This window comes from Eumetopias jubatus, unplaced genomic scaffold (genome assembly GCF_037043125.1).
Source record: "Eumetopias jubatus isolate StellerSeaLion01/CBP00866 unplaced genomic scaffold, mEumJub1_p1.0 scaffold_16, whole genome shotgun sequence".
Taxonomy (NCBI): domain Eukaryota; kingdom Metazoa; phylum Chordata; class Mammalia; order Carnivora; family Otariidae; genus Eumetopias; species Eumetopias jubatus.
In genome coordinates, this window is record NW_028274822.1 from 60318109 (window position 1) to 60341009 (window position 22901).

General features: G+C 50.9%; 1 pseudogene; it reads left to right on the top strand.

Moving 5' to 3' along the window:
* The window catches only part of LOC148162280 (sodium channel protein type 10 subunit alpha-like), a 32220-nt pseudogene that overhangs the window by 4920 nt on the left and 4399 nt on the right, over positions 1–22901 (top strand).

Genomic DNA, 22901 nt, shown 5'->3' on the forward strand with positions numbered 1-22901 from the left:
GAAGCAGCACTGGGAAGAGAAACCGTGCTTCAGCTACCGCCAACTTACCCGGGGGAGAAAGCCGCGTACGGTGTACCTTCGGAGAGAGCCTGGGGAACGGGTCCCATTTAGTACAAGCGAGGGAGAGAAGCAGGACGGTGCGGAAGGCTCCTCTAGGCTCGGCTCTTGCTACCTGAGGCTAACGCCACCGCTCCAGAGTGGTTTGGAAGGCTCAGAGCGCAGCACTGGCTCGGCAGGAATGAGCCTGTAAGGAAGCCCAGCTTCCACTCCCGTCGCCTCTGCCCAGGGTGGCCCCCTATTCAACTGTGCTTGTGTGCCAACCTGGGGAGTGCGTCGCAGCCGAATTCCAAGGGAGAAAGACCCTTGCGTCCAAGGCAACTCTCGACTCAACTCCTCTTTCACGGAGCAGAGCCGTCCTCCCGCTGGGTGCGTTTCATCCTAAGTGCCATCCACCAAGCGCAGAGGAAGAAAACGGTTCCGCTTGGCGACCCAGCGCCTCGCCCAAGAACGCCCTTTCCGAGCGCAAACCTCAACTGCTGTGTGTTTGTTTGTGGAAGCAGGAGAAATGGGAACTAGACGTTACCCTGACTGAGAAAGAGGCCTGCAAGCAAGGCAGCTCCTAACTCCCTTCTTGGGTGAGGAGGTGAGCCCTGCTGTACCCTGTGTGCCTGGATGCTTAGGTACCCGGCAACTACCGCAAAGAATCCAAACTGTGGAGTTACCGCCCGGCAGCTAGCATTGTTCTTCTTGGAGCTGGAGGAATCGGGCAGTGTTCGTGTAGGAGAGACCGGGGAACCGATCCCATCCGTGAAACCGAGTGAGAAAGAGAAGCTTTCAGAAGGCAGCTCTCACAAACCTTTTGTTTGTTTCAGGAGGTTGGGCGTGTGTTCCCGTGTGTGCTTGGCCTGGCAGGCGTAAAGGCAGGCACTTCACTCGAGAAGACAACGCTGTAGAGAACCTGTCCTTCCTCTCCCGTCGCCCTTCTTCAGACTGGAGGCCTCTGGCCGTGAGTGTGCGTGCGAGTCCTGCAAGGTCCTATGAAAGCATATTCTGAGTGCGACTCAGGACTTGGCAGAGGAAGGCAGAAGACGGCTCCCCTCTTGTTTCAGGAAGCCAGGCCTTGGCCCCACATTGCCCAGGAAGCCTAACTGCTGGCGTACTAACTCAAGAAAGAGCAGTGGAGAGGGACAGGGTTTTGGAGAGAGCATCGCTATACTGGGCTTGAAAGCACTTGCGGTGAGTGTCCTTGAGAGACTGGGAAAAGATCGCTTCAATCCTTGGGCGAGAGAAATGGCTTCGTGCAGGGGCAACTCTCCAATGAGCTCTAGTTTCAATGATAGCAGCGTTAGTCACGCCTGGGTGCGTGGAGGCCCGAGCCGCAGGGGGCTCCCTGGAAGGAACAACGCTGTGGGGAAACCGTGTTTTAGGTCCCGCCGATCACTGGGTAAAAGGATGCCGTGTACCGTGCACTGTGGCTGGGAGCCCGGGGAACGGCCTCCCTACGTAAAGCCGAGCGAGACAAAGGCCGGAGCCGGAGACGCCTCTCGACTCAGCTCTCGTTTCTGGGGCTAGTACCGTTGCCCCGTGTGTGCGGGCAGGCCGAAAGCCAAACACCTACCTCGGAGGAACCACAGTGTAAGAAGTCCGTGCTTCGGCGAAAATCACCTTGCTGAGGGTGGAAGCTTTCTGCTGTGTGCATGCGAGAGAGCCCTGCCGGGGAGTCCAACACCGTCCTCTGGGTGAGCCTCGGGCCGAGGCAGAAGCAGAACACGACTCCCCACTGGTTTCAGCAAGCCAGCCCTGCGGCCCCACTTCTGAAGGCAAGTCCAAATGCTAGCGTGCAGCTCGAAGCAGCCCCGGGAAGAGAAACCGTGCTTTAGCTACCGCCGACCTCCCCGGGGGAGAAAGAGGTGTCCGGTGTACCGTCGGTGAGAGCCTGGGGAACGTGTCCCATTTCGTACAAGCGAGGGAGAGAAGCAGGCCAGTGCGGAAGGCACCTCGCGGCTCGGCTCTTGCTACCTGAGGCTAACGCCAGCGCTCCAGAGGGGTTTGGAAGGCTCAGAGCGCAGCACTGCCTCGGGAGGAACGAGCCTGTAAGGAAGCCCAGCTTCCACACCCGTCGCCTCTGCCCAGGGTGGCCCCCTTTCCAACTGTGCTTGTGTGCCAACCTGGGGAGTGCGTCGCCGCCGAATTCCAAGGGAGAAAGACCCGCTGCGTCCAAGGCAACTCTCGACTCAACTCCTCTTTCGCGGAGCAGAGCCGTCCGCCCGCTGGGTGCGTTTCATCCTAAGTGCCATCCACCAAGCGCAGAGGAAGAAAACGGTTCCGCTTGGGGACGTAGCGCCTCGGCCAAAAACGCCCTTCCCGAGCGCAAACCTCATCTGCTGTGTGTGTGTTTGTGGAAGCAGGAGAAATGGGACCTAGACGTTACCCTGACTGAGAAAGAGGCCTGCAAGTAAGGCTGCTGTCGACTCCCCTCCTGGGTGAGGGGGTGAGCCCTGCTGTACCATGTGTGCCTGGATGCCTAGGTACCGGGCACTACCGGAAAGAATCCACGCTGTAGAGTTACCGTAGGGTAGCCTGTATTGCTGCTCTTGAAGCTGAAGGAATCAGACAGTGTTCATGTAGGAGAGACCCGGGAACGGATCCCACCCGTGAAACCGACTGAGAAACCGGAGCGTGCGGAAGGCATCTCTCACGCACCTCTTGTTTGTTTCCTGAGTCTGGGCGTGTGGCCCCGTCTGTGCTTAGCCTGGCAGGTGTAAAGGCAGGCACCTCACTCGAGAAGACAACGCTGTAGAGAACCCGTCCTTCCTCTCCCGTCGCCTTTCTTCAGACTGGAGGCCTCCGGCAGGGAGGGAGCGTGCGAGTCCTGCAAGGGCCTCTGAAACCACATTCTGAGTGAGACTCAGGAGGGGTCAGAAGAAGGCAGAAGACGGCTCCCCTCTTGTTTTAGGAAGCCAGGCCTGTGGCCCCACATTGCCCAGGAAGCCTAACTGCTGGCGTACTAAGTCAAGAAAGAGCAGTGGAGAGGAACCGGCTTTTGGCGAGAGCATTGCTATCCCGGGCGGTGAAAGCACTTGCGGTGCGTGTCCTTGAGAGACTGGGAAAAGATCCCTTCAATCGCTGGGCGAGAGAAACGGCTTCGTGCAGAGGCACCTCTCGAATCAGCTCTAGTTTCAACGAAGCCAGCGCTCCTTCCGCCTGGGTCCTTGGAGGCCCGTGGCCGAAGCGCCTGCTTGGAAGGAACAACGCTGTGGGGAAACCATGCTTTAGCTCCTGCCGATCACTGGGTGGGAGTTAGTCATGAACCGTGCACTGTGGCTGGGAGACCGGGGAACGGCCTCCCTACATAAAGCCGAGGAAGACAAAGGCCGGAGGCTGAGACGCCTCTCGACTCCGCTCTCGTTTCTGGGGCTAGTACCGTTGCCCCGTGTGTGCGGGTAGGCCGAAAGCCAAGCACCTACCTCGGAGGAACCACACTGTAGGAAGTCCGTGCTTCTGCGAAAATCTCCGTTCCTGAGGGTGGAATCTTTCTGCTGTGTGCGTGCGAGAGAGCCCTCCCCGGGAGTCCAACACCGTCCTCTGGGTGAGACTCGGGCTGAGGCAGAAGGTAGAACATGACTCCCCACTGGTTTCAGCAAGCCAGCCCTGCGGCCCAACTTCTGCAGACAAGTCTAGTGGCTAGCATGCAGCTCGAAGCAGCACCCGGAAGAGAAACCGTGCTTCAGCTACCGCCGACCTACCCGCGGGAGAAAGCCGCGTACGGTGTACCGTCAGTGAGAGCCTGGGGAATGGGTCCCATTTCGTACAAGCGAGGGAGAGAAGCAGGACGGTGCGGAAGGCTCCTCTAGGATCGGCTCTTGCTACCTGAGGCTAACGCCACCGCTCCAGAGTGGTTTGGAAGGCTCAGAGCGCAGCACTGCCTCGGCAGGAACGAGCCTGTAAGGAAGCCCAGCTTCCACTCCCGTCGCCTCTGTCCAGGGTGGCCCCCTATTCAACTGTGCTTGTGTGCCATCCTGGGGAGTGTGTCGCAGCCGAATTCCAAGGGAGAAAGACCCGCTGCGTCCAAGACAACTCTCGACTCAACTCCTCTTTCGCGGAGCAGAGCCGTCCGCCCGCTGGGTGCTTTTCATCCTAAGTGCCATCCACCAAGCGCAGAGGAAGAAAACGGTTCCGCTTGGGGACCCAGCGCCTCGGCCAAGAAAGCCCTTCCCGAGCGCAAACCTCATCTGCTGTGTGTTTGTTTGTGGAAGCAGGAGAAATGGGACCTAGACGTTACCCTGACTGAGAAAGAGGCCTGCAAGCAAGGCTGCTCTCGACTCCCTTCTTGGGTGAGGAGTTGAGCCCTGCTGTACCCTGTGTGCCTGGATGCCTAGGTATACACCCTGCAACTACTGCAAAGAATCCAAACTGTGGAGTTACCGCACAGTAGCTAGCATTGCTGTTCCTGGAGCTGGAGGAATAGGACAGTGTTCGTGTAGGAGAGAACGGGGAACCGATCCCATCCGTGAAACCGAGTGAGAAAGAGAAGCGTGCAGACGGCAGCTCTCACTCACCTCGTGTTTGTTACATGAGGTTGGGAGTGTGGCCCCGTGTGTGCTTGGCCTGGCAGGCATAAAGACAGGCACCTCACTCGAGAAAACCACGCTGTAGAGAACCCGTCCTTCCTCTCCCGTCGCCCTTCTTCAGCCTGGAGGCCTCTGGCCGTGAGTGTGCGTGCGAGTCCTGCCACGGCCTTTGAAACCATATTCTGACTGCGACTGAGGATGGGGCAGAAGAAGGCAGAAGACGGCTCCCCTCTTGTTTCAGGAAGCCAGGCCTCGGCCTCACATTTCCCAGGAAGCCTAACTGCTGGCGTACTAATTCAAGAAAGAGCAGTGGAGAGGGACAGGGTTTTGGAGAGAGCATCGCTATACCGGGTGGTGAAAGCACTTGCGGTGCGTGTCCTTGAGAGACTGGGAAAAGATCCCTTCAATCGTTGGGCGAGAGAAACGGCTTTGTGCAGGGGCAACTCTCGAATCAGCTCTAGTTTCAACGAACGCAGCGTTTGTCCCGCCTGGGTGCGTGGAGGCCCGAGCCGCAGGGGGCTCCCTGGAACGAACAACGCTGTGGGGAAACCGTGCTTTAGCTCCCGCCGTTCACTGGGTGGGAGGATGCCGTGTACCGTGCACTGTGGCTGGGAGCCCGGGGAACGGCCTCCCTACGTACAGCCGAGGGAGACAAAGGCCAGAGCTGGGGACGCCTCTCGACTCAGCTCTCGTTTCTGGGGCTAGTACCGTTGCCCCCTGTGTGCGGGCAGGCCGAAAGTCAACCACCTACCTCGGAGGAAACACACTGTAGGGAGTCCGTGCTTCGGCGAAAATCGCCGTTGCTGAGGGTGGAAGCTTTCTGCTGTGTGCGTGCGAGAGAGCCCTGTCGGGGAGTCCAACACCGTCCTCTGGGTGAGACTCGGGCCGAGGCAGGAGGCAGAACACGACTCCCCACTGTTTTCAGCAAGCCAGCCGTTCGGCCCCACTTCTGCCAACTCAGCTTTCATTTCTGCCCTTAGAGACTCTATGTTGCCATTAATTGATTTCTCCATTTAGCCATTGTCTTCACAATGGCTAGCCTGAATTCCATCTCCAACATCTTGGTTATATCTGCACCCATTTGTAAATCTGCAGCATAAGTCATAATCTCTGAGTCTTTTCTATTTGGGGGGTTTCTCCTCCTAGTCATTCTGTTGATGGGTGGTTGAGGGAATGTATAGAGTCCAATTTATTGACCAGAACCCAAGCAAGATGCACCTGTTTTCTAGGGACCTTAGGGTTGCTGGCCTCTTGTTTTCCCAGCCTTCTTCTGTGGGAGTGGCCTGCTGTGCAGTTACTCAGGCAACCCTGTTTGAGGGGAGTTGCCCTGCCCCCCTGTGGTGGGAGATGGGATCAGTGGAACCAGTTTTGCGGGCTTTTGTTCCCTGAGGGATTTCCCTGGTGGCTTTGCAGGTCTCTTCTGTGAGTCAGTGCAGAAAAGACCATTTCCAACCCCCTGCCTCAGAGCAGAGAGATCGCAGTCTGTTCTTCAGTGAGCTCTCCAGGCCACACTGTCTCCGTTTCTGTCCATGCTGCTATAAACTGCAGCGGCCTGGGTTGTCACCCCTTTGCAGCGCTCCCGGTCCTGCCTCCAGGTCAGTGCCCGTCTGTGCCCTTTGTGCTTCTAAAACCGCCAGCCACTCCCAGTTCGCACTCGTGACCCCACCACTCTGGGTTTCCACCCTGGGGCCTGCCCTAAAGTCCTTTCCCCGCCGCTACCGGTCTGTGAGTCTGTGCCCTGTCCCCAGCAAGTGAGGCTGTTGCTCACCAGCGGTGTAGGATCCCCCCGGCCCGGCACCCTCTTGCTGCCATTTATGCTCTGATATCTGCCTGCAGAATCACAGCTCCCCGCTTCGTACCTTGAAACCAACGGCCTGCAATATTCTGTTTGTAGGGATCCAGATCCTCTTACATCTCAGGCTGATTTCGTGGATACTCAGAGTGGTCTGGTAGATATCCAGCTCAATTCTGGGGACCAGTTGAAATAGGGTCCCCTACTTCTCCGTCATCTTTCCTCCAACCGGCTTTTTGTATCTTTGCCTTTTCTTTGTAACTAAGCCATTAGTTCCATGAGTGGAACTTACTTTGGGATTCTTGGGGGACTTCAGATAGCCAAGGTTGCTACCGCTCTGACCTCTGGACAAGTAATAATGGTCATGGCTAACATCTATTGAGCCAAGCACTTCATGCCAAGTGTTATACAAGCATTCACCTATTTAGTCATCAAAAGCACTGAATAAAGTAGATTTTGCCTTCTCAATTTTGCAGGTGGGAAAAATGGAGACCAGGTTAAATTTATTTGCATAAAGCCACATAGCTTGTAAGGAATGGAGTCGAGAGTTAAACAGACATGGTTAGAGAAACTCTGGGCTCATGTCTTACAAGCATGTGTGTATGGATGCATGTACGTATGCTGCAGAGATTAGGTCCTTAGCTCTGGCAGACTATGAGGGTGCAAGATGTCTTCAAACTGAGAAGCAGTCAGCTGAGGATGGGCACAGGTGTCCAGATGGGACCCTCGCTCACTAGCAGGAGCAGCTGCAGCAAGTCGGGAGGTGTGAGGGCCACCTGGCTGCCACCTGGCAGCCAGGAGCCCAGGCTCTGGAATGTCCTCTGAGGACCTGGCTTCCCACGTGGGTGAGAAGTGGAAAGATGAGACTGCTGCCCAGGCCCCTGCAGAGGTAGGTATGTGAGCTTTCAGGAGAGGCTGAACAGCCTGCCAGACGCTGACTGGTGGGATGGTAGGGGCTGGCAGATGGGGTGGCTCGGGAAGTGGTATTTCAGACTGCAGTTGCCCACATAACCTCATGTCTCATCGTGAGCTTCAAGTCCATCCTAACCTCTGGGCTGGTCAGCACGATTTCAGTGGAAGGAAGGGGCGTTCAGCAGGATGGGGGGTAGGGGTTGATGAGGATGAGATCCTCCACCTCTCTGAGTCTCCTTGTCTTCATCTCTGAAACTGAATGGTAATGCCTACCTGGTAGGATTCTTTTGAAGCTTAAACGAGATGCTGCTTGTCAAGAGTTTTGTTCCTGCCTAAGATGGAATAAGTGCCCAGAAAGTGACGGCCAAGAAACAAGAGAACAAAAGACAATGCGCAGAGAAAGTGTGTTTCTGAGCCAGCAGGTGAAAGTCAGAGTCGCTCGGGGGTGAGGAGGTCTTCCCTGTGACTCCCCCCACCCCCACTCTCTTTTGTCCACACCCTTTTTTCCAGCCCAAAACATTCTGGTGCTCTGGAGAGGCAGTCTGTGTGAGTACTGTCCTGACAGCCTTACACAGACTGGGCAGGAAGCAAAACTGGGGTTTAGGAGTGTCTCACAAGAGCTAAAAGGAAACTTCGTGGTTTTATGACAAATCTTGAAGAAAACACACTACAGGGAAGAGGCATCTAGAAAGATTTAGCATTGTTAATACCATGGCATTAAATTCAGGAATTGAACTTGACACCTGGCCTCTGAGTGCTGACGCTGTGACAGGCACCGGGCTGGGCAAAGATAAGGAAGACATCATTCATGCCCCAAGTTATCACGTCCTTCAGCTTGAGGAATGTCAGCCACTGGCTGTGTGCCCCTGGGCAGGGTCGACCACAGCAGTTGAGAGGAGAGGGTGGGCTGAGATGGGGTTGGGGGACCCTGGGGTGAACAGAAACCCCTTGGTTCCTGCTGGACGAGGATTGCCACCCTCTACACGTTTCCTTCTCATGTTTCCTTCAGAGCATTCTCAGGATTCCCCTGGCTAGTTGTCTCTACTCAGTTTTCAGTACACATCTGCTGGGTACTGGTTTGGTTTTGGTTTGGTTTGGTTTGGTTATTTTTTGTCCATGACCCTGGCCAGGCAGAGAAGGGCCTGACAGTGACAGATAGGGACCCATCCCACCATTTGGGTCCATTAGCTGAGCTATCAGGTTTACTAATATGAGAGCAGCTTCAACTCCTAATTGAATTCATCTGGAGACATTACAGGGCTGGAGCTGCCAGGAGGGCAACAGGGCCCCTGCCCCATTGCTTCGCGATTAAACACTCAAGTCCAGTAAATGCTGCGAGTCTTTATCTGTGTAATTATGCTGTCTTGGGCCCTTGCCAGCACTCCATCGGGGGCCTGGAGGTTTAAAGCCTCCCACTGTTAAAACTCTGGGGCTCCATAGAGAGCATCACTGTCTGGGCCTCAGGTGGTGAGGCACCAAACACACAACGATCCCTGTGGGGGGGGATCCAGCCCGACGGGCTCTCCCTGCATCTCGGAGCCCAGGGCGAGAGTAAGGAAACAAGCCTATAAAGAATCCAAGCTTCAACTCATGTAGCATCTCACATGCCACAGGGTGGCAACATTTTCAACTGTGTTTGTGTGCCAACCTGGGGAATTGGTCCCAGCAGAATTCCAAGGGAGAAATAGCATGGGCCCAAGGCATCTCTCAACTCAACTCTTGTTTCGTGAAGCTAGGTCGTCTGCCCCATGTGTGCGTGTCGTCCTAAGTGCCATCCACTTACCCAAAGGAAAAAATCTGTAGAGACCCCGTGCCTCAGCAAAGAGCGCCCTTCCTGAGCACGAAATTCATCTGCTGTGTATTTCTGTGAAAGCATGAGAAATGGGACGTAAATGTAACTCTGACTGAAAAACAGACCTGTAATGAAGGCTGCTTTCGAATCACCTCATATTTTAGAGGGTTAGCACTGCTGTGCCCTGCATGCCTAGATGCCTAGGTACCAGGCCACTAACACAAAGAATCAATGCTGCAGAGTTACTGGCTTTAGCTAACATTGCGGCTCTTGAAGCAGGAGGAAATGTACAGTGTACATCTGTGAGAGATAGGGGAAAGGGTCCCATACGGGAAATCGAGGGAGAAACTGGGTCATGCAGGAGGCAGGTGTCAACTCACCTCTTGTTTCATGAGGCTAATACCGTTGCCCCGTGTATGCGTGCAGGCCTAAAACCACCCACCTAACTCGAAGAGAAAAACTGTAGAGAATCCGTGCTTCACCTTAAAAAGCCTTTCCTGGGATCGGAAGCATTTTGTTGTGTGCAGGCATGAGAGCACTGCAAGTGAGTCCCAAACCTAAATCCGACTGAGGCTCATGCCACGGCAGAAGGCAGAACACGACTCCCCACTTGTTTCATGAAGCTAGCACTGCGGCCCCGCTTTTGCAGGGAACTCTAATTGCTAGCATACTAACTCAAAGCAACAACAATGCAGAGAAACCGTGCTTTAACTACTGTCGACCTCTCTGAGGGAGGATGCAGTTTACGGGGTACCGTGTGTGAGAGCCTGGGGAACGGGTTCCATACCAAAGGCGAATGAGAAAAGGTCAGTGCAGAAGGCACATCTGGACTCAGCTCTTGCTACCTAAAGCTAACACTACTGCTCCATGTGTGCTTGGAACGCTCAGTGCTCAACAGTGACTTGGAAGAAACAAGCCTGTAAAGAATCCAAGCTTCAACTCACGTCACCTCTCCACAGGGTGGCAACATTTTCAACTGTGCTTGTGTGCCAACCTGGGGAATGGGTCCCAGCAGAACTCTGAGGGAGAAATAACCATACGCCCAAGGCACCTCTCGACTCAACTCTTGTTTCCTGAAGCTAGGTCGTCTGCCCCATGTGTATGTGTAGTCCTAAGTGCCATCCACCTAACACATAGGAACAAAACATTAGAGACCCCGAGCCTCAGCAAAGAGCATCCTTCCTGAGAGCGAACTACAGCTGCTGTGTGTTTTTGTGAAAGCATGAGAAATGGGACGTAAATGTAACTCTGACTGAGAAACAGACCAGTGAGGAAGGCTGCTCTTGACTCACCTCATGTTTTAGGGGGTTAGCACTGCTGTACCCTGTGTGCCTAGATGCCTAGGTACCAGGCCACTAACACAAAGAGTCAATGCTGTAGAGTTACTGGCTTTAGCTCACATTTGGTTCCTGAAGCGGGAGGAAATGTACACTGTACGTCTGTGAGACACCGGGGAAAGGGTCCCATACGTGAAATCGAGGGAGAAACAGGGTCGCGCAGGAGGCAGCTGTCAACTCACCTCTTGCTTCATGAGGCTAATACCGTTGCCCCGTGTGTGCGTGCAGGCCTAAAGCCAGCCACCTAACTCGGAGAAACAAACTGAAGAGAATCCGTGCTTCACCTTAAAAAGCCTTTGCTGAGATTGAAAGTATTTTGTTGTGTGCATGCGTGAGACCAAGGCAAGTGAGTCCCAAACCTAAATCCAAGGGGGCTCAGGCCGCAGCAGAAGACAGAACACAACTCCCCTCTTGTTTCAGGAAGCTAGCACTGCGGCCCCACTCTTGCGTGCAAGTCTAATTGCTAGCGTACCTACTCTGCGAAACAGCACTGTAGAGGGACCATGTTTTAGATTCCATCACTGTTCCAGAGGGTGGAAACGCGTTCAGTGTGTGTGCGTGAGAGCCTGGGACACGATCCCATAAATCACTGGGCGAGAGAAACACCTTCATGCAGAGGCACCTCTCAAATCAGCTCTAGTTTCACGAGGCTAGCACTCCTCCTGCATGTGCGTGCGGACCTAAGTTCCAGGCACCTCCCTCAAAGGAACAACACTGTAGAGAAACGGTGCTTTAGCTACCACTGATGTCTCGATGGGAGGAAGCAGTATACTGTGTACTGTGGGTGAGAGCCTGGGGGACGGCTTCCCTACGAAAACCCGAGGGAGAAAAAGGCCGGTGCCGAAGACACCTCTCGACTCAGCTCTTTTGTCTGAGGCTAGTACCGTTGTCCCGTGTGTGCGTGCAGGCCCAAAGCCAACCACCTAACTCGAAGGAACCACACAGTAGAGAATCCGAGCTTCAGCTAAAATAGCTGTTCTTGAGGGTGGAAGCATTTTGCTGTGGGCATGCATGAGAGCACTGCAAGTGAGTCCAAAACCATTTTCTGAGTGAGACTCAGGCCACAGCAGAAGGCAGAACAAGACTCCCCAGTTGTTTCATGAAGCTACCACTGCGGCCGCACTTTGGCATGGATGTCTAATTGCTAGCGTTCTAACTCGAAGCAACAACAGTGTAGAGAAACCGTTCTTTAGCTACCTTCGACCTCCCTGAGGGAGGAAGCCATTTCCAGGGTACCGTGGTTGAGAGCCCTGGGAACGGGTTCCATACGTAAAAGTGAGGGAGAAATACGCCAGTGCTGAAGGCACCTCTCGACTGAGCTCTTGCTACCTGAAGCTAACACTACTGCTCCATGTGTGTTTGGAACACTCAGTGCTCTTCACTGACTTGGAAGAATCCCACCTTCAACTCACGTCGCCTCTCCACAGGGTGGCAACATTTTCAACTGTGCTTGTGTGCTAACCTGGGGAATGGGTCCCAGCAGAATTCCAAGGGAGAAATAAGCATGGGCCCAAGGCACCTCTCGACTGAACTCTTGTTTCCTGAAGCTAGGTCGTCTGCACCCTGTGTGTGCGTAGTCCTAACTGCCATCCACTTAACACAAAGGAACAAAACTGTAGAGACCCCCTGCCTCAGCAAAGAGCGCCCACCTGAGCGCGAACTTCATCTGTTGTGTGTTTTTGTGAAAGCATGAGAAATGCGACCTCAACGTTACTCTGAGCGTGAAACAGGCCTCTAAGGAGGCTGCCCTCGACCAACCTGCTGTTTTAGGATGTTAGCACTGCTGTACCCTCTGTGTCTGGATGCCTAGGTGCCAGGATACTAAGTCAAAGAATCAAATCTGTAGAGTTACTGAACTTTAGCAGCTAACATTGCTGTTCTTGAAACTGGAAGAATTTCGTGTTCGTGTACGAGAGACCGGGGAAAGGGTCCCATACGTGAAATCGAGTGAGAAACTGGATCGTGCAGAAGGCAGCTCTCACTCACCTCTTGTTTCATGAGGCTAGTCGCGTGGCCTGGTGTGTGCATGCAGGCGTAAAGCCAGCCACCTCACTCGAAAAGACAACACTGTAGAGAACCCGTTCTTCAGCTTAAATAGTCTTTCCTGAGAGTGGAAGCACTTTGTCCTGAGCGTGCATGAGAGCACTGCAAGGGAGTCCGGAGCCATATTCTGAGTGAGACTCAAGGCGTCACCTCCACCTTGGCTTCACTGTCTTCCTCACGATAGAATGTTCCCAAGCCAGGTCCTTGAATTACTGGGGGGACAAGGGGCTGCTAATTTGTCCCCCTCTCCTACTGAAAATTAGGTTTTGCTTTCCTCCATCACAGACTCAAAGAAGACATCCTATCTTCAAAAACAAAAATGGACTTTAAAAATTCACTTGTACCTTCACAAACACTAGGAACTTATGATTGAAATCATTTGAAATTTGTTTTATTTTATCTCTAGGTTGCTGCTTTACAAATAAGCAAGTTTGTGAATATGGATTTCGATTTTCACTGATTCTTGACCGAGGCATACTTTGAACTATATTTTTAAAAAGCCCTTTTAAAATAGCATTAAAGGAGAATAATTAAGGTTCTAGAAGTCTGTATGTCCCAGCACAACACACACACTCAACACCCCTAAGAGAGCGTGTGTGTACTGTAAGTTCATCCATCCCCTCAATCCCGGGAAAAGATCCTAAAACCTGCCCAGAATGTTTAGGGAGAAGATCTAAACCCATCTTCAGCTGTCCAGTGCCTCTCAGTCTTCTGAGTTATTGTCTTAATTAACCGACTTCTCTTGCTACCTCCAAAGGCCACTGGCTCATGAAGCAGACTAAGTGAGTGTAGACAGAAGTGGGATCCAGCATGAAGGTTTCCAGATCCTTTTGCATTTCCCCCCAGGTGGTGGTAGATGCCCTGGTGGGTGCCATCCCATCCATCATGAATGTCCTCCTCGTCTACCTCATCTTCAGCATCATTGGTGTGATCTTCTTTGAGGGGAAGTTTGGGCAGTGTATCTAGAAAACCAATGGATACTTTTCTCTTGTGCCTCTGTCTATTGTGAATATAATATCTGACTATAAAGATCAGAAGCACGGTGGCAGCTTCTTCTAGGTCAATGTGAAAGTCAACTTTGATAATGTTGCGATCGGTTACCTAACACTTCTGCAGGTGGTAAGTCTGGAGATTAACCATGTCTCTTCCTTTGGCTACTTGATAATGTGGATGGTCTGGTGTCTTCCAGAAGTTGCTTTGTAGAGACTTTGCAAGGGCTAGCAATCAGTGTGAGCTGAAGTCACTACTTATTCCTACAGACTAGCATGAGGCTAAAAGCAATGTCACAGTGGTACAGTTAGACAAGTGTGGGCTGGCAGCACAGAATAAAGGGATGACCCTGCAGTGCAATTGTATCAGGTGATGATTTAGAATTCACTATTTGTACAAAATAGACACGATATAGCCCCCTGTTCAGTCCTCTACTGCAGATCCTCTCCTAGACAGTAACAATTGTATTCCAGGTCTATTATAATGATAGAAAGTGTTGGTGGTGATGACAGGCAAACACATTCACACACCCATTCTTTCATCCATACCTTGCCCTCATCCAATCAGGTGTTGATGCAATTGCTGATACATTTGTCACGCACTTACCCACACCTTCCTACATCCCACTGTTTGTTCATGATTGGTTCAACAAATACTCCCTGAGTAGCTGTGGTGGGCCAGGTGCTGTGCTTCGCCCTTGCAGGTATAGAGGACTGCCTCCAGGGGGCCCGTGATATGAGAAAAACAGACAAGTGAATCAAAACGGAGTTCGGTGTAGATAATGCGCAGACACTGAGTGGCCTCTGCTCCTTGTTTCCAGGCAACCTCTAAAGGCTGGATGGACACCGTGTATGCAGCTTTGGATGCCCGAGATGTGAGTCCAGCCTGCCGTGCCTTCTGCCTTCCCCTCGGTGCATTCCACTCACATCAGTCTATTTGAAATGGGCTGAAGGTGGCTTTGGTACCAGATAAGGCAGTCCCCCAACAGCCTGGTCTTATCCCTCCCTGGAGCAGTGTCCAGCTGGCCCTCTATTGAATGTTGAAGCCAACCTCACCTTTTCCCTTACAGGCACACTCCCTGGGCTTTTCAAGTTCTCCCGCTCACCATTGAGGAAAATGTCAGATAACCTCTCCAGGATTGTGTGTAAGGACACTCCCTGGGCAGAGGCAGGAGCAGGGTGGTGGCTACAACAAGGGTATTATCATGGTAGCCGGGGGGAGGAGATGGACGCTGCTGAGGACAGACCCTTTGCTGCTGTGGCAGAGCTGATGCCCTGCCCCAATTCCCTTGGCCCACCTCTTGAGGTCACTCTGGTGCTGTGCTTCTGATTCTCTGAGACTTGACTTTCTTCAGGGTCAGAGTTTGCTCAGCAGCCCCTCCCCTAAGGGCAGGGGATTGAATGTTCATAGGGACAACCCTCACAGGTGAGTCTCGGGAGTCTGCAGATAAATGCTCCAGCTTCCCAATCCCTTAGAGGTACAATTCTGAGGTGCATTCTACACAGTTCATTGGAGAACCCCAACAGGATGGAACACCAGTTGCCCCCCAGTGATGGGCTGCTTATCAACACCCCCTTTGGCTTTTCTCCTGCTTACCTTCCCCCTCCCTCAGTCCTGCTTCCTGACTCCCGAACAAACCACCCTCCCACACCCAGGTTCTTGTCTCAGGGATGAACACAAACATACACCCACCTGCTCCCCATGCCTCACCTTGTCTGTTCACAGGTGAACTTGCAGCCCAAGTGGGGAGACAAGGTGTACATGTACTTATACTTCATTATCTTCATCATTTTTGGTGGCTTCTTCACATTCAGTCTCTTTGTTGGGGTCATAATTGACAACTACAATCAACAGAAAAAAAAAAAAGATAAGTGGGGCTCAGGTGTTCCCGTGAATCTTCCACTCCCTGTCCCCTGACTTCATGACTAAAGAAAACACTATTCCTAGCCCTCGTGTCTCACCAGGAGCCCAGTTTTGGCCTTTAACACCAATACCCACCTTTGCACCCTGATTGCAGCCCTTACCCCTGCCTGGTGTCGTGGGGCTGCTGCTGGAAGAGCTGCATTTCTCTGTGTCAACAATATCCCTGCTTCTGTCTGGGTCCCCTTCCACTCTCCCAGAGTGCCCAGGTCTTCCCAGCTGGAACCAGGTGTGCGGGGTGTGTCTCAGGGGACCCTTGGGAAACATCAACAGGGAAAGAAAGGGCTCCAGCACTTGCTGCCTCTGTCTGGAGCTCTGACCCCCAGAAGCACCAAGTCAGGAGGCCTCAGCAAGGGCCAGAGCTCCAGTATTGGCAGAATCCCAACCCTCCTTGGGATGGGGAGAAAGACCTATGCCTCCATGGATGCTGACTCTGATGAATAGGAACCGAATCCTAGATAACCTCTCACGTTTACATTAAAATGTTAGGGCATTAAAGGTGTAAAATGCTTTCTTGTTACCCTCTATTAATCCTTTCATTTAACACCCTCCATTCCTCTGAGGTAGATGAAGCACCCCTTTAGACTAATGTAGGCTGAAATCCAGAGGAAAAAACAGGGTCCTATGGATAAGTCACATGGATAAGGGCCCAGCATTGGTTTTGGCATCATACAAACCTGGGCTTGCATTCCCAACTCAACCACTTGCTAGGTGGCTGACCCTGGCAATTTCTAAAAACTCTCTGCACCTCAGCTTTCTCATCCATTCAGTGGAGTTAATAATACCTACTCATAGGATTCTGGTGAGAGGAAAGTAAAAGCCTGTTCAAGAAGGACCTAGTTTAGAGGTGCCTGGGGGGCTCAGCTGGTTAAGTGTCTGACTTCAGCTCAGGTCATGATCCTGGGGTCCTGGGATCAAGCTGCCACCTTGGGCTCCCCACTCGGTGGAGAGTCTGCTTCTCCCTCTCCCTCTGCCCCTCCCCCCTGCTTGTGTGCTCTCTCTCTCTCTCTCTTTCTCTCACTCGTTTTCCCTCTCTCAAATAAATAAAATATTTTAAAAAATAAAAGAAGCAACTAGTTTAAGACTGAGCTATTATACTAATATAATTCAAAATAAATGTCAAATGGCATGGGTCTTCCCACCTATAGGAAGTCCTTGGCCAGAGTTCTGGGCATAAGAAGTGGGCAGCCCTTTTCTGCCCCAGAGGGACTCAGCAAGACAGCTGTGAAGTGCTGGTCAATGTCATCAGCACCCTAGAGGGCTTTGAGACCATTCAAGCAATCCCTTCTCCCATTTTATAGATGAGGCAACTGAGTACGACCTTGCCAGGGAGTTGGCCATGTTAGGTGATAGAATGAGATAAACCAGGGTTGAAGTTGGGTGGGGGTATTATATTTGCTGACTCCTTGCTCAGGATTTTCAGTGTTGCCCTACCCAGTGCTCCCAAACCTCTGCCCCTGCCCCACTGAGATGTCTCTCCCTGGAAGCTCTCTGTATCCACAGATTTTCTTAAAATCTCCTCTCAAATCCCAGAGATCTCAGCCCATTTCCCGAGCATTTGCAGTGATCTCAGTTATACAAACATGCTATGGAAATGCGAAGAATTCACATTATGCCAGGGAGTGAAAGGTGGGGGGTTGAATGAAGGAGGTCTAGAGGGTCCTCAAAAAAAACCCAAAGCTAAAGGAGGAAGGCATTTTTGATGTTGGAAGTTCTGGCATTGTAATAGCAGAGGGCAATGCAAATCGGATCAAGAGTTCTCCAAAGACCCTTGGATAAGGCAGTAACTGTCCTTAGCTCCTCCTCTCCAGGAAGAGGTTAACGGTTTGGATCTCAAGGTCTTTGCTGCAGAAGGAGGCCCTGAGGGAAGCTCTTGTCCCTGGCAGGAACTATGATTCCAGAAGCCCAGTGGTTTTGACTAAAATGATCAGGCTGGTTGCAAGGCTCCGATTTAAAATGATATTTACCTTCTCCTTAGGTTCCACTCCCAAGTTCTTCCCACCCTCTGCCCATGCAGTACCTCTGGGTTCCTGCAGGAGAGAAATAAACAGGCTTTGTGCCAGAGACTCAGGCAGGGAGTCAGAGCTGGGGCTCATTCCCACCCACTCTGTCACTGGTTGTGGCACCTGGGCTGGACACTGCTTGATTCTGTCCTTGACATGTCTTTCTTCAGAGAAGGGAGAAGGTAGAGATGTTCTTCTTCTCCAGCATGCTCTGATTTTGGTACTCCAGGGGGTTCTTGTTGCTTTAAAAACAGTGGTGTGTTTTATCCTCTCCTGTACTTAGGGGGCCAGGACATCTTCATGACAGAGGGGCAAAAGAAGTACTACAATGCCATGAAGAAGCTGGGCTCCAAGAAGCCCCAGAAGCCCATCCCATGACCTCTGGTGAGCCCCAGAGCTTCCCTGAAGCAGAATGTGTCTGGAAATCCAACCGATAGCTTATTCCAATGGTGGGTAAGGGTTGGCCAGCACTCTGTGAAGGGGGAAATCTAGATTGAATTTGGGGATGATGTAATGAGAGTTCCCAGTCCCAAGGAATGAGAAGTCTAAAAGAAGGAACTTTGGTCTTCCAAATATCTCCCACAGGTACTCCAAATAGACCTGTTTAGGGAAGTACTGAGTTCTGCAAACAGTTTAGGGTTCAATCACAGGATTGGGAGCAGGTTAGGCTAAATGATACTAAATGTGGTAAGAGCCCTGAAATGAAGCATTTGTGTGGTTATGCATCATGATCTAGGTTGCAGGCTCACCCTAAATTCCACCCCATGCCTACAGTAGACAGATGGGAAATGGCCAAAACCCAGGCCCCTGGGATCCTGGTCCCCATCACGGTCATGGTAAATAGGAGCCAAAAGTTATCCCATTGTTGTGTTTAAAGATTGACCAAAACTTTAAGAAAAAAGAAAAAGAAGAAGATAACAGGAGAGGAAGAAAAGGGGAGTATGTCAGAGGGGGAGACGAACCATGAGAGATGATGAACTCTGAAAAACAAACTGAGGGTTCTAGAGGGGAGGGGGGTAGGGGGATGGGTTAGCCTGGTGATGGGTATTGAGGAGGGCACGTTCTGCATGGAGCACTGGGTGTTATGAACAGACAATGAATCATGGAACACTGCACCAAAAACTAATGATGTAATATATGGTGATTAACATAACAATAAAAAAAAAAGATTGACCAAAACTTAGAGCTATACTCCACTTCAATTCCTTTATTCACAAAAACCCTAAGAGACATGGCCTTTTATTCCCCGATGAAATGCAACACTCAAACCATACATATTATCACCTCAGTTCTTCTCAGTCCTCCACCAGAAGATAGAAAATGTCAAACCTCTAGTTGGCTTCCGTTGAGAGTGGATGAACAGGTTTGAGAGTGGGAGTATTGTTATGTAGGAAATGTACAATGAAACTTCTTCCAAGAATTTCTGAGCCATCAGAATGGAACTGGCATCTTGTCCGTTTACATAACCTTTCTGTGGTTAAGATGCAGTATCTGTGAAGAAAACTACAGGTGCTTATGCCATTAGACTCCCCCCCACCACCACCACCACCACCATCAGGGCAAAGCCTAAGGACCTGCAACAAAGGAGAGGAACTTTCCCTAGAATTAAGGAGACATATATTCTATTGGCCAAGGCATTAGGATTTCTAAATCAAGGCATGGGGTTTGTATAAGTTACTAAAAACATCATAAGCACATAGTCTTGAAAACATTTATGGGAGAAAAAAAATGCTATGACCTTTGGATATACTTTCCTTGGAAACAGTGGTCATAAATGTATCCCTATGGTCAATTCTGATAAGAAGTGTTATAATGAGGGGTGATAGGATGTTCAGACCTCTGTAGGGGCAGAGATTTCCTTCCAAATCCCCCATCAAATCAAGATATCTGGGGTTGAGTGAGCCTTAAGCCTCAGGGAGTACCCCTCTGTCAGCCAGTCCAATGGGCAGGAACAAGCTCAGAATTAAAAGATGTAGGTAAATGGGCTAAGCCCAACCAATCAGCATCAAGTCAGAGGAGGAGGAGCCTGAGACTTACAGAGAAACAAGCAGCTGAGTCCCTGCTGGCCTTCACTTGGTGGCTGGACTGATGCTCAATCTACACTTGAACCAGATGGTAAGGAGTCTGTGCTAGGGACATCCCTTGGCAAAATCATGACAATTGTTAGTACCTTGTCCTACACACTGCTCAGTCTCTCTATAACATCTCAGATTCTCCCCTTTTATCAACTAATCCCACAGGCCACCATAGCTTCCTCCTCTCAAGGAGGACAATTTCACTGGGATAGGATGAGCTGCATTTCAAAAAGGGACCCTGGAGAGGACACTATCTTAATACAAAGGTAGGAACCTAATGTTGAAATTCCAGGCACTACAGTCAGAGTGGAAGCCAATGGTTGGGCAGGAAGACCTATGACAAAATCACCATTTCTCCTAATCAAGCCATAACCAAGACCTTCCAAGGTTGGCAATGGGGGAGGCTCGCCACATGGATAAGGGAAGTGAGACCTCACAGCCCAACTGTGTTTCTGAGATTCATCATCCCTTTGGATGGGAAGGGGGTGAATTACTAATTAACTATCGATACTGTCCTAGCTTTAGTGGAGGAATGTGGCTCTCTCCTTAATACTCTGTTCCAAGCATAGCCCTTTGTTCCCCTTATCATAGCCGAGGCAAGTCTGGAACATTTAACCAAGACTTTGAAGTCTTAGGGGTTCCAAAGGGGAAATCAGCAGAGCGGGGGCCCAAGCAGTAACGGCATTTGGCTGATCTCCAGGGTCCACAAGTCTTGGCCCATCCTTGCTCCTGGCCAGCATCCATATGGCAGACAACATCTTGGCACCCACCACCCAGTGGGACAAGCCTGATCATCTGGCTTCCTCAAAGTCCAGAGCCAAGAAAGAAACACAAGCAAAAAGAGAAATCCCCACTCCTACCTAAGATTCACCTTCCCAGATCCAGCTCTCTTTTCATTAGATTATTGGCCCTGGAATGCTCATCTTCTTCCCTTAGCAGTCCCAACAGGTTAAGCTGGTCACATAAGCTGAGCATTGATACAGGAGTTCTGATCCCAGGTGCATGGGTGCCATTTCACAGCAGGGTCAACCTGGGATACACACACACACACACACACACACACACACACACACACACACACACTCACACTCCTCCTCACCACTGGCAAAGCTGAAGTTCTAAATTGTATGCTTCTTCCATAGGAAAGACTACAGCTTCCACAAGACTGGGAAATTTTATTCTATAACATTCCCTGCTATAGAAATTACTAAAAGCAGGTTTCACATACTTCACTTTATAGGAAAATAGGCTCTAGGATATCACATCATCACTTCATCATCTCTGAGAGCACTGAGAGTTGCAAAGAAGTGAACCCTGCCCACAGGTTAAGCCAAGAGCAGCCAGCAACCTGCTCCATTCCCCAGCATCCAAATATCCAGGGCAAACTCAATGCCTACAACTTAGTGATGTTGTCACCTGCTCTGTTTAATTAGAAGTTGTGTGGTCATAAATGGCCCTTTATTTTTTCACCATGTTCAGTGATGAAATGGAAGTTATTAGTGGCTCTTCAATCCCTCTCCCACTCCAGAAAAGACACGGGCCAGCAGTTATGCCCAGAGCCAGACCCACTTGGGTCTGATTCTTTGCTCTAACCCACAGGGTAGCAACCTCTACCCAACAGAAACAGAAAGCAAGACCCAGCCTCTGTCACAGCCCTTCTCCCCCATGTCTGCTTTGCAGGTCCTGTGAGCTCCCTGATGAGACTCATGACAGGGTCCTCTCTGCCTCCACTCATGCAGAGTCCGGCACATAGTATACATTCAGTAAGTGCCTGTTGTATAGAGTGGCCTTCTAATTTTATTTGAGGTGTGAGTAATTCAGAGCTGTCCATTCTGTCATCCATTCATTAATCTATTTATTGAGCATCTACTGCATGCCATTGGGGATACTCGGCAGACACTGGGGATAGAGCAGTGAGCAACACATACAAAGTTCCTGCCCTTGAAGAGACTATAATCCTGTGACATAGGAAAAAAAATGGGTGTTATACGCAAACAATGAATCATGGAACACTACATCAAAAAGTAATGATGTACTTAATGGTGACTAACATAACATAATTAAAAAATATATTTAAAAAATTAGTGAAAATCGCACATGTACCAATTCACAGGGTGCAGAGATTCCTAAGAGAGAAGGAATGGGGTGAAGAGCAAAGGGTGCCTAGGACTGAGCCTTGAGGTACTCTAACATCTAAGGGTTGCATAAAGAAGACTCAAAACAGAATATCCAGAAAGGCAAGAAAAGAACCAGGGAAGTAAGGCATGACGGAGACTAAGAAAGGAGAGTTTCAAGGTGGCAGGTGTGGCAAGCAATGCCAAACAAGTGTCCTTGGATTTACATTCTGGATGTCATTGGTGATCTTAACGAGAACCATCTCAGTGGCAGGATGGGGACAAAAGCCATTTGGAGGTGAAGTGGGGAGTGAGGGGGAACAGTGATTGCACAACATGCCTTCAAGAATTTGGCTGTGAAAGTGGGGGGAAAAGTAGTGTGGTAGCTGGAGGGAGATGTAAGGTTCAGGAAGATTTTTTTTTTCTTTAAGCTAGGAACAGCTAGGTCATGAGAGATTTAGCTAAGGAACCAAGAGGTAGTAGCCAAGAGTGGAAGTCAGGCCAAAAGCCTCACTCCTCAGTAATGAAGCCGAAGGACCAGGAGGTTGGTAAGTGGCAGCAATGAAGAAGAGATGAAGGTAAACTACCTAGATGACACAAGCTTCAAAGGAGGAAGGGTTTTGCAAGATTCAGGAGGAGCAAAGGTCTGGAAGTTACAGTGGGAAACAAGAAGGACTCCAGGCCTACCCTCTTGCCCTGGAGTACTTGGGGTGGGGGAGAATGAGCAGCCACTGAATTTGCAGTTCTTGAACTCATCCTCTGCAGGCACTATGGGAACACAATGTTAAATAAGACATGGCCAGGGCGCCTGGGTGGCTCAGTCGGTTAAGCGACTGCCTTCCACTCAGGTCATGATCCTGGGGTCCTGGGATCGAGCCCCACGTCTGGCTTCCTGCTTGGTGGAGAACCTACTTCTCCCTCTCCCTCTGCCTACTTGTGCTCTCTGTCTCTCTGTCAAATAAATAAATAAAATCTTTAAATAAATAAATAAGACATGGCCCCATCCTCAAGGAGCTCGCTATCTAGTAGAGAAGAAGCGAAGCACACAGGAAATGCTAGAACTCAAGGCGGACTACGAAGCCTGTGAGAGGAGAGAGGAAATAGGCAATGTGGTGTGATGTGATAGGTGATTAGGGAGATCTCCCTGGAAGGGGCTTAAGAAAAATGGATCACTCAGGACTATTGGGATTTAGATAGCCAGGAGATGGGATGGGAACAGCTCGAAAATGGTGCACCAGTGAGACAAAAGTGCCTGGTGACTTCAAGGGGGTGGGAAAGGCAACAAGGACTTGAATTGAGGCATTGAAGAAGAATCAACTAAGAATAAGATTTTGGAAGGAGTAAGGACAGGA